We start from the raw sequence: 12,117 nt of genomic DNA on the forward strand, positions 1-12,117 counted from the left end.
GGGATTCCCCAGCGGCCCACTCCGTGCCAGCAGGTTGGGGGACCCCAAACTGGGGGATCCCCTGCCCCAGCAGGAAGTTGGCAGCTCTAGAAAGAGATTAAGAGAAATATCCCAAATAAACAAATTGTACTAAGTAAGCAAAAATAATTTTTTTTACAAAAAGTTTCATTGTGAAAGAGAGGAGAAAAAGGAAAGGGTGGATGGATTTTTAAAAAGGAGTGGAAAAGGGCAAAACAAAATTCAAGGGAAAGCATATAGCAACAACAGCACCAAGATATTCAAATGAAAAGCAATATAGTTGAACTAACTAACCTGAGCACAAATTACCTGCCAGGATGGTCTAATGTGGAATGGAAGTGAATAACTCATAGCATTGGAGAAAGTCCAGAGAAGGGCAACTAGAATGATTAAGGGGCTGGAGCACTTTCCCTATGAAGAAAGGTTGAAACGCTTGGGACTCTTTAGCTTGGAGAAACGTCGACTGCGGGGTGACATGATAGAGGTTTACAAGATAATGCATGGGATGGAGAAAGTAGAGAAAGAGGTACTTTTCTCCCTTTCTCACAATACAAGAACTCGTGGGCATTCGATGAAATTGCTGAGCAGACAGGTTAAAACGGATAAAAGGAAGTACTTCTTCACCCAAAGGGTGATTAACATGTGGAATTCACTGCCACAGGAGGTGGTGGCGGCCACAAGCATAGCCACCTTCAAGAGGGGTTTAGATAAAAATATGGAGCAGAGGTCCATCAGTGGCTATTAGCCACAGTGTGTGTGTTAGGGTGACCATAATGTCTGAAGGCCAGCCAGGGACACCTTGGGGGGGAAGGGGGGAGGCAGGGGTGCGCGCGCGAAGCGCGCCCCGTCGCCGGAAACAGGAAGTGACGTCACTTCCGGTGACGTCATGCCACCGCCGGAAACAGGAAGTGACACCACTTCCTGTGACATCATTTCCCTGCGTCACCTGCCGGAAACGGGAAGTGACATCACTTCCTGTGACATCATTTCCCCCAAATGACATCATTTCCCCCAAATGCCACTGCCGGAAACAGGAAGTGACTTCACAGCACTTCCTGTGACGTCCCCAAAAATCCCCCAAATATCACCGCCGGAAACAATTTTGTTCTCAAATCCTGTATATACTTCATCAGCATATGGGATAAGGCACTTTCTCAACTGTGCTGCATAATGCAGCCTATTTATTTTGTCCTGTTTGCTCTGTTGGCTCTATCTGCGCCACCTTCATCACTTTCGGGGTGTGGATCCCCCAGTGGGGTGGTCTCCCGACTCCCTCCGCTGGCTGTTTCTGATAGCCCTGCGCCCCCCTCTTTCATTTGATATGTGTCCCGTGCGGGTGCCACCCTCCCGCCGGGAGATGCCGCAAAATGAGCCCCCTTGAGGCTTATGGCGGCAGGGCTCGGGGGAAGCGAGCTAGACTGCTGTTCTTTTGAGGGGTTATAGAGTGTTTCGAGCCCGTCCCTGTGGCATCGGTCCCATGATTGTGGGACCCAGGGGGCCGGGGCAGCGGCCCGCCGAAGCAGCCTGTCACTAATAACACAGGTCGAGATGCAGGACAGGAACCCGGAAGTAACCGACAGGCTGCTTCATAAGAGAAGCCCTGTTGCATCAGGCCAGTGGCCCCTCCAGTCCAACACTCTGTGCCACATAAAAATATAAGAGAAGCCCTGTTGCATCAGACCAATGGCTCATCCAGTCCACCACTCTGGTCACATAAGAACATAAGAGAAGCCCTGTTGCATCAGGCCAGTGGCCCCTCCAGTCCAACACTCTGTGTCACAGAAGAACATAAGAGAAGCCTTGTTGGATCAGGCCAGTGGCCCATTCAGTCCAACACTCTGTGTCACATAAGAACATAAGGAGGGAAGGGAAGGGAAAGGAAGGGAAGGAAGGGAGGGAGGAAGGAAGGGAGGGAGGGAGGGAGGGAGGGAGGGGGGGAGGGAGGGAAGGGAGGGAAGGAAGAAAGGAAGGGAGGAGGGAGGGAGGGAAGGAAGGAAGGGAAGGAAGGGAAGGAAGGAAGGAAGGAAGAAAGGAAAGAAGGGAAGAGGGAGGGAAGAAAGGAAGGCCGCCCCCCCCTGCTTTTGGCCCCCTTACCTGCTTCCAGGGTGGCGGTCGGCGGAGAGTCCAGCGGCGGCGGCGAGTCGGGCGGCGGCGGCAGAGAGGCCGGCGCTGGTCGCTGGAGGGCCTCCAACGACCAGCGCCGGACTCTCCGACGCCCTCCTCGGCCTCCACCTGCACTGGAGGGCCCAGCCGCCGAGCAGCTGAGCGGGACGGGGGCGGGCAGCGGCGCAGCAGCCAGGCAAGCCCAGGCAAGCCTCCAGCGACCAGCGGAGGCCGCGGAGAGGCCTTCGCTGGTCGGCGCTGGTCCTGGAAGGCCTTCCAGAGTCTCTGGAAGGCCTTCCGGGACCAGCGCCGGCTGCTCCGCGGCCTCTCCGCGGCCTCCGCTGGTCGCTGGGGGCCCTCCAGAGTCTCTGGAGGGCCCCCAGCGACCAGCGGAGGCCGCGGAGAGGGCTTCGCTGGTCGGCGCTGGTCCCGGAAGGCCTTCCAGAGTCTCTGGAAGGCCTTCCGGGACCAGCGCCGGCTGCTCCGCGGCCTCTCCGCGGCCTCCGCTGGTCGCTGGGGGCCCTCCAGAGTCTCTGGAGGGCTTCCAGCGACCAGTGGAGGCCACAGAGAGGCCTCCCCCACTCGCCGCCTTCCCCGCCGGCGCCCGCGGCCCACCGCCTCCGGGGCTGGCTAAACCGGGACCTCTAAATGGTCCCGGTATAGCCAGCCCGGGAGGCGGGAATAGGGGGCCAGAACCGGGACATTCCCGGGCGCCCGGGACGGTCTGGCCACCCTAGTGTGTGTATATATAAAATTTTTGGCCACTGTGTGACACAGAGTGTTGGACTGGATGGGCCATTGGCCTGATCCAACATGGCTTCTCTTATGTTCTTATGTACCTACCCTGTAGCAGGTTTTTCAGAGCATGTTCCAAGTTCCCTGCAGTAAAATTAAGTCAAAGGAGTCCTTAACCTCTACCCAACTTCCTGTGGACCCAGTTTCCACTGAAGACTGAAAACAGAAGACAAGGGAAAATACCAAATGTCCAGATATTTATGCTAAATGGAGTTGGACCAAAGGTGGCCTCCTTTCTAAGAATAACAAGTGGATTTCTTCAATCCCATGCAACTCCCTATCTCTGATGTCAGAGGCTGCTTTTACCAATCAGAGTGATATACAGTATAGTCCCACCTCTATCAAGCTAATGGCTCTGGACTTCCTCGACAAATAGATGGTCTGGTCCAAATTGGATCGTCCTTTGTCCAAAAGGGATTATGTCTGCCAGGATGGTCAATTGTGGAATGGAAGTGAATAACTCATTTTCATGGAACCTAAGTGTCCAATATCCCAGACAGTAGGTGGCACTCTTGAGCCTTAGCAAATTTTAAGACTCCTGTCATGCTGTAGAACAGTGGTCCCCAACCTTTTTGGCTTCAGGGACCGGTTTTGTGGAAGGCAATTTTAACACAGCCCGGGGGGGGAGGGGGGATAGTTTTGGGATGCTACAATTGTGCACTCTATTTTGGTGTGGTGGTTAAGTGTGCGGATTGTATCTGGGAGAACTGGGTGTGATTCCCCACTCCTTCACTTGCAGCTGCTGGAATGGCCATAGTTCTCGCAGAGTTCTCCTTGAAAGGGCAGCTTCTGGGAGCGCTCTCTCAGACCCTACAGGGTGTCTATTGTGGGGGAAGAAGATAAAGGAGAATGTGAGCTGCTCTGAGATTCGGAGTGCAGGGCAGGATATAAATCCAATGTTGTATTATTATTATTATTATTATTATTATTATTATTATTATTATTATTATTATTATTATTATTATTATTATTATTATTGTTGTTGTTGTTGTTGTTGTTGTTGTTGTTGTTGTTGTTGTAATATATAATGAAATAATAATACAACTCATGGCCCGGTTGCTTACAGGCCACAGACTGGTCCCAGTCCACGGCTCGGGGGTTGGGGACCCCTGCTGCAGAACATAAATACTAGTTCCTCACTAGCAGTTGCTCCGCTCTCGGTCTTCTGGTTTCCTCAGAGCAACTGACTGATTCTCCACTAGTCACTATGCAGCCACACTTTGACTCATGGCTCTCTCCAACTTTCCTTGCAGCTTTCAGATCTCCAAAAGATGAGAACAAGTTGCCGCGGGAAAAATTGGAGGGAGCCATGAGTCAAAATGTGGCTGCACAGTGAGGAACGATAGTTGCTTGCTTTGAGGAAAACAGAAGCCCAGGGGCAAAACAACTGCTAGTGAGGATTTGGTATTAGATTCAAGTCTAGGAGCACCTTAGTGACCAACAAGATTTTCAGGGTATTAACTTTTGAGAGTCAAAGCTCCCTCTGTCAGACTGACTCCCAGTATTTTTGTGCTAAGGCAGGAACTTGCCTGATCCTCTGATTTTTGGACTCAATGTTTGATAGCAGAAGGAATGTAGGCTTAAATCATGTGCCTTGAGTCCACTGATGCAGCACAGTTTTCCATTGCAGAGACAGTCCTCCACTGCAGAACACATTCCTCTGATGCTTTCCCTCACACAAACAAGTGTTTTGCATCTGTGCCTAGTGCCAAAAAGAGCTTAACATCAAAGGACTGTCTCTGAAATGGAAAACAGCACGGAGCAAGTGGAAACAAGGCACCTGAAACTCTTGCTAGCATCCCAAGCTGGAAACCAGCATTCCTCTTTCCAAGTAATAACTCTCATTCTAAAGATTGCTACCAATCTGAAGAACCATATTTAAGAGTTACATATGAACCTATGAACAACATATGAAGCTGCCTTCTACTGAATCAGACCCTTGGTCCATCAAAGTCAGTATTGTCTTCTCAGACTGGCAGCGGCTCTCCAGGGTCTCAAGCTGAGGTTTTTCACACCTATTTGCCTGGACCCTTTTTTGGAGATGCCGGGGATTGAACCTGGGACCTTCTGCTTCCCAAGCAGATGCTCTACCACTGAGCCACCATCCCTCCCCAATTTGAAGGCAAGCCTTCCCCTTGAAGCTTGCTTTATGAAAAGTTTATGATGAAAGCTACTTGAAAGTTAGCAGGGTTGGCCACACTGCATCCCCTCAGCCCACAGCGCACCCCAACTATATGGCTCAAACATGAAATTCGTTATTCATTGCTGCATTCGATAGCTGAACAGAATGAACAACAATAAATTATAACGAAATCTAAATATATATATTGTGTCATTGTGATTATTTGAAGCCCAGGTATATGCAGGCAAAAGAATCCAAAAGTCCTCTTAAAGCACTAAAGTCAAAGAACCACAATAAATCTGAAGTCCTCTCGAGGTCAGAAGTTCAAGGGAGCAGAAGGTATTCAGTCATGGTAGATGAAATTTGTTAAGAACATAAGAACATAAGAGAAGCCATGTTGGATTAGGCCAATGGCCCATCCAGTCCAACACGCTGTGTCACACATAAGAACATAAGAGAAGCCATGTTGGATCAGGCCAATGGCCCATCCAGTCCAACACTCTGTATCACACAGTGGCCAAAAATTTATTTATATATATACTGCGGCTAATAGCCACTGTGTTTGTTTATAAACACTGCGGCTAATAGCCACTGATGGACCTCTGCTCCATATTTTTATCTAACCCCCTCTTGAAGCTGGCTATGCTTGTAGCTGCCACCACCTCCTGTGGCAGTGAATTCCACATGTTAATCACCCTTTGGGTGAAGAAGTACCTCCTTTTATCTGTTCTAACCCGGCTGCTCAGCAATTTCATTGAATGCCCATGAGTTCTTGTAGTGTGAGAAAGGGAGAAAAGTACTTCTTTCTCTACCTTCTTCATCCCATGCATAATCTTGTAAACCTCTATCATGTCACTCCGCAGTCGATGTTTCTCCAAGCTAAAGAGCCCCAAGTGTTTTAACCTTTCTTCATAGGGAAAGTGTCTCAACCCTTTAATCATTCTAGTTGCCCTTTTCTGCACTTTTTCCAATGCTATAATATCTTTTTTGAGGTGCAGTGACCAGAATTTTACACAGTATTCCAAATGATGCACTGTCATTATGATACTGGCTGATTTGTTTTCAATTCCCTTCCTAACAATTCCCAGCATAGCGTTGGCCTTTTTTATTGCAGTCGCATACTGTCTCGACATTTTCAGTCTACCACGACCCCAAAATCTCTCTCTTGGTCATTCTCTGCCAGTTCACACTCCATCAACTTGTATTTGCAGCTGGGATTCTTGGCCCCAATATGCATTACTTTGCACTTGGCCACTTTAAGGGAAGCTACAGCACTGAGCATGCTCCATTCTAAGGTCAATATTAAGTACTTTAACCCACTGGCTTATGATTCTGTCACTAAAATAGCCTTATTTTAATAACAAAGTTTTTAAAACTCCCTTAATTTTTGAAAAATTCACTAAAAAAAAGAATTGCTTCAGGGGCTCTCTGAGATTAGGGGCCCTAAAGCTTAAACTTCTTTAGTTTCACAGTAGATCCACCTCTGCTACCAATATAGTGGCATGGGGTAGGTAGACCTGTTTTCTGGAGGCCAGGTTAACCAATGTAGTGTCTCCAGAGAGACAATTCTACAAATACAGTGGGAAAGGGGAGGTGGGGTGAAATCTGACTTTATTCTGTTTTCTCTTATAATGTTTAAATTACCCTTAAAATATAGTTTAAATATAATTTAAAAGATTTTGAGATTTTTACAAGGTTATGGAAGCAATTTTCTAAAAAAAACCTAATTTAGATGACAGTCAAATGCAGACTCACAACTTTAATGCTACTAGCTTTTTTGCACGCACAGAGCAAAATGTCTGCTCACAACTCTGTGGAGTTTAGAGGAAACATTGCTTCTGAGCCAGGACCTGTCATCTGGGTCACCCAGGGCCAGTCACTCAACCTGGCCCACTTCACAACTTTAGTGATGTTGGTGGGGATGGGGTGGTAAGAGGGGATTCCACTGTGCCTCCTTGAGACCTCAGAGGTAGAATGGGGGAAGAGAGGAAACAAAGAGCAAGGAACATATTGTAGCTATGCTCAGCTGCTGAGGGCCAGCTAGGGTTGCCAATCCCCAGGTAGGGGCAGGGGATCCCCCGGTTTGGACACCCTCCCCCCGCTTCAGGGTCGTCAGAAAGTGGGGGGAGGGGAGGGAAATGTCTGCTGGGAACTCTTATTATTCCCTATGGAGATTTATTCCCATAGAAAATCATGAAGAATTGATCTGCGGGTATCTGGGGCACGGGGGGGGGCTGTTTTTTGGGGCAGAGGCACCAAATTTTCAGTATAGCATCTAGTGCCTCTCCCCAAAATACCCCCCAAGTTTCAAAAATATTGGACCAGGGGGTCCAATTCTATGAGCCCCAAAAGAAGGTGCCCCATCCATTATTTCCTATGGAAGGAAGGAATTGAAAAGGTGTGCTGTCCCTTTAAATGTGATGGCCAGCTCTCCCTTTGGAGTTCAATTATGCTTGTCACAGCCTTGATCTTGGCTCCACCCCAGTGTCTCCTGGCTCCACCCCCAAAGTCCCCAGATATTTCTTGAATTGGACTTGGCAACCCTAGGGCCAGCCCAACAAGATCTCATTTATCTCAGATCCTGCCCTCATGGGTTCGACACCCTGCGCTAAAAGGCTGCTGCTAGATTTAAGAACTAATAATAATAATAATAATAATAATAATAATAAATTTTATTTGTACCCCGCCCTCCCCCGCCGAAGCAGGCTCAGGGCGGCTACTAGTTCTGTTGGGGATTTAGAAAACAGGAATTCCACCTTAAGTTTCTGGCTTGGGATGACGGAGATGGCCTTGATTTCTCCCTTTCGATTCTGGGTATTAATAGCTAACCCATCACCCAGTTTTTTTAGTAATTAGTTTTTACCTTTCCCAACACAATTGGAGATGACTCCGTCTGATTTGTACATAGTGTGAACTTGTACTGCATTAATGTGACTGGGAGGGGAGTGGGGGGATTTTTTAATTTTTTTTTTTTTAGTGTTGGGGATTTATTTAGCTAGCTTTACTGTCGTAATCTGCTGTTTGAACTGCATTGCGTTTTAAACTGCATTTGCTGTGGGCTGCTGGGTTGTGGGTGCAGGTGTGGGGAAGAGAGCTAAATGACTCCAAGGGTTAGGTGTGAGTGGCTCTATTGTGCTGGGGATCCCAGTAACTGGGGGTAGAGGGAGGTATGGCGGTGGGAGAAAGTGTTTGTTGCTATGGAAAAGGAAGGAGACAGAGATATGGTTATGCTCAATCCTGCTCCAACCTTTGTCCCATTCTGAGATACATTGGGGTGGAGCTAGGTGTGCCCCATCCTTCAGTTCTTATGTTGTGCAAAGCCAGGTCTGTTAATAATTAGACAGCTGCACTGCATGATTACTTTGCAGTGCATGAAATGGACTTGGCTTGCGTGAATGAGACCTGGGCTGTTGCCCTGAAAGAACTGACCTTGCTAGGTTTCTTAGTTCTTCATCAGTCTCAAACTGAAGGGTGGTGGTAGCTATACTTATTTGAAAGGGTTACTCCTTCAGGGCTCTCCTTGTCCCAAAGACTGCCAGTATTGGCTCAAAATTCATTTTAGAACAGATCCCAACAGCCTTCTTGATTGTATGAAAAGAGACCCATATATTTCATCCTGGACAGCAGTGCTTCTGTCTAAACTCAATCAATTGGGGTTAGAGGTAGATGATTTTTCTACCGCTGATGAGTCATATATCTTCAGATGTATTAAACTGAGACTATGGGAATCGGAGGATACGAAATTACGGCCAACTGACCCTTATATTTGCTCTCCAGCTTCCTTAGGTTTTTATGCTTTTTGTGGCAAAATGCCCAATTATCTATCAGACCTAACCACTCCAAGTCATCGCAGGGCATTTATGTTGGCTAGACTAAACGTGTTTCCCTCCAAAGTTTTACAAGGGAGATATCAGCGAGTCCCTTTAGCCGACAGACTTTGCTCCTGTGGAGCAAATACCCCTGACTCAATCCAGCATATATTGCTTGAGTGTTCTTTATACCATAACCTCTGTAAAGATTTATTTGGCAAGCTTTCTTTTTCTCCAGATTTGTCTATTCTGCCACCCTGTTATTATTTATTGAGTGATACTGAGGGGGTGGTTAGTGAGGCTGTGACATCCTTAAATTTAATTCTGACCATGTTTGAATGCATCTGTAAGCTCGGTTTTATCTTGATTTTATCTCCAATGTTTAAATGTTTATATTCTGTGTATTTTTATCTGAATCTATTATGCCATTAAAGGTTTGGTATGGTATGGACTGCCAGTATTGATTGTGTTGACCTGGTGTGGGACTCTGAGGACAGTCTGGCCATTTGTCTGATGTACCAACTGCCTAGCGCGCCAGCAGATAGCCTGCTCAGTCTGCTGGAGGTGGTAGCCAGCTGGCCTTAGAGTTCCTGACACTAACAGTACTTGGGGACTTCAATGTTGGCATTGCTATTGTTGCTTGGCCACACAGCAGTGTTTGACACAGTTGACCACAATCTTTTGGCCCACCACTTTGCCAGTGTAGGAGTTCACAGGACTCTCCTGAAGTGACTCTCCTCATTTCTTCAAGGTTGCGGACAGAGGATGGTATGGAACAGAGGGTGTCCCCTAGGCACCTCCTGATTTGTGGTGTGCCTAAGGGAGCCACCCTCTCCCCGATGTTATTTAACATCTACAGGTACCCCCTCACCCAACTGGCACAAAGCTTCGGACTGGGTTGCCATCAATACACCAATGACACACCCAAGTGTATTTGCTGTTGGCCGACAAGCCAGATACATCCCAGCTAATCTGGTTGAGGGACTGGCGACTGTGGTGAGGTGGCTAAAGCGGAGCCAGTTGAGACTAAATCCTTCTAAGATGGAGGTTCTATGGCTGAGTCAGGGAGATTCTGATTAGAAGCCCCAAATCCTAGCACTTTCTGCCCAGAGTCAGGGGGTGATCCTGGAGGCCCAGGTTTCCAACACTGCCAGGCTGGCATTCCACCAGCTTTACTAAATCAGGAACTATCTCATCTTCTCTCAGTCTCACATCCTGAAGTCAAGGTTTATCATCCATAGCACAAGAGCAAGAGGAGCAAGAGTGCAATCCTAAACAGTTACATGCTTTTAAATCCACTGATGTCAGCCAGTTTAGAAGGGTGTAACTCTGCCTAGGATTTATTATTAAAATATTTATATCCTGCCTTTCCTCGTGGTCCTAGGTGTCTAACTGTCAAGCATGCAGTTTTCAATGACGAGTCAAGTGGATACAAAACTACGTTTATTGATAGACTGATATGTTCTCGATACAGGTTCTTGAGAGTAATGCCAAAAATACATTGCTATATTACTTTTAAGACATACTTCAAAGGATTCCCAAGGGTGGGGGAAAGCGAGGCGCTAACACATAAACTATCGTAAATGTCTACATTCTCACAATGTTATCAGTATCTCGTCCTTGCTTTCCCCAGATGTTTCACACTCCCAAAAAGGAATGTATGGGAAGGTGCCGATTGCTTCTTCTCAAGTCAGTTTCATTTCTCTCTACTCTACTTCACAAGCAATAAAGCAAGAAGGGGGAGGGGGAAAGAATAACAGAGCCAACATACCTTGGTCCCCCTGATATTTCACAGACCAGCTTTATGGGGGACCCTAAAACAATTAATTACCAGTGGAATTCTACCATGCTTGACACTAACAAGTCACAATTAAATCAATACAATTTAAACCAACAAAATAAAACCTCCGACAACTCCCCTCCCAGTAACAGATGCCTGCGCTTTATATAATCAGAATTATACTGATAAGGTCTTCAGCACTCCTTAAATCTGCCACTATGCTTCTTACTCAAGTAAATTAGACCTGAAATACAATTGGAGTAAAGACTTTACCTACAAAGGTCTGAACTGTTCTTGCAACTAGATTTCATTCTGAACATGCTTCTGCTCCCCCACCCCCCCAACACCTAGGCTTTATTTATTCACTTTTATTTATAGCCCACCTTTCTCAGCAGATCATGTGAAGGAACAATCCTGCAGGCACTGTTCTAGCTTCCCTCCAAGGTTTTCCCAACATCTGTCAAGCATGGTAGAATTCCACTGGTAATTAATTGTTTTAGGGTCCCCCGTAAAGCTGGTCTGTGAAATATCAGGGGGACCAAGGTATGTTGGCTCTGTTATTCTTTTCCCCTCCCCCTTCTTGCTTTATTGCTTGTGGCTTTAACCTGCCACCATCACCTGACCCTTATAGGCTCCCAGCCTCCTTCTAAGTTCTGAGGCCTTGCCTCTATGGCTCCCACTGCCCAGCATCTGGTCACAACAGAGACAATTTACTGCCTTGTGACCCCTGGAGGAATAACCACTTGCCAACTGACTGCCTTCCCTCTGGTGTTCCTTTTAAAATAGCATAAGACAGTGGAGGTCTATGTGGTACAGAGAACCACTACCAGAATAAAAAGTTATAAAGGATTTATTAAAAAGGAAATGTTTACAAGCATGAGACTAGGCAAGGGATTCAAAAGAAATGGGTAAAACGCAATCCCTTTGCTCCTCTCTCTATATGTGACCTATCAGATGTGAAATATAGGACAGGTTTATTAGCTTAGGATGTTATAGATCTCTACAGATTTCCACTACCGTGCAGCTTCCTTTAGCTGTCCAGGCCAGCACATGGCAATGGCTGCCTCCTCCGGACCTCAGTTAAGAGTTCTGTTGGCTCTGATGGACTCAACACCCAAAAAGAGATTCCTCCTTGCTTCCAAAAGTTTTAATTTCTTTCTTTCCTCTCCCACTGACATGGTCAGGCCAGGACAAAGAAGCTTTTCCTGAAGTCTCTAGAAGTTTCTTCCTAAAGACTTTCTAGTCTTAATTCCTCCAAATCTCTGTTCCCTGCTTGGGGATTGGGGGGGGGGGGGACTTGACCATCCCATTTTCTAGACCTATTAGCATTTGTATGAAGGTAGGTTGAGGTAAGTCTGGAAAGCAATTGAACTGACTCCCTTCCCCTTCCTGCAAGTTCTCTGTCCAAAGAGAGAGAGAAAACCCTTTAAAAATCAGAGTGAAGGCTTTGCTCATTTCAAACCTCCAAAGGAAAAAAATACATTTCTTTA

The sequence above is a fragment of the Heteronotia binoei genome, chromosome 21 (genome assembly GCF_032191835.1).
Source record: "Heteronotia binoei isolate CCM8104 ecotype False Entrance Well chromosome 21, APGP_CSIRO_Hbin_v1, whole genome shotgun sequence".
Taxonomy (NCBI): domain Eukaryota; kingdom Metazoa; phylum Chordata; class Lepidosauria; order Squamata; family Gekkonidae; genus Heteronotia; species Heteronotia binoei.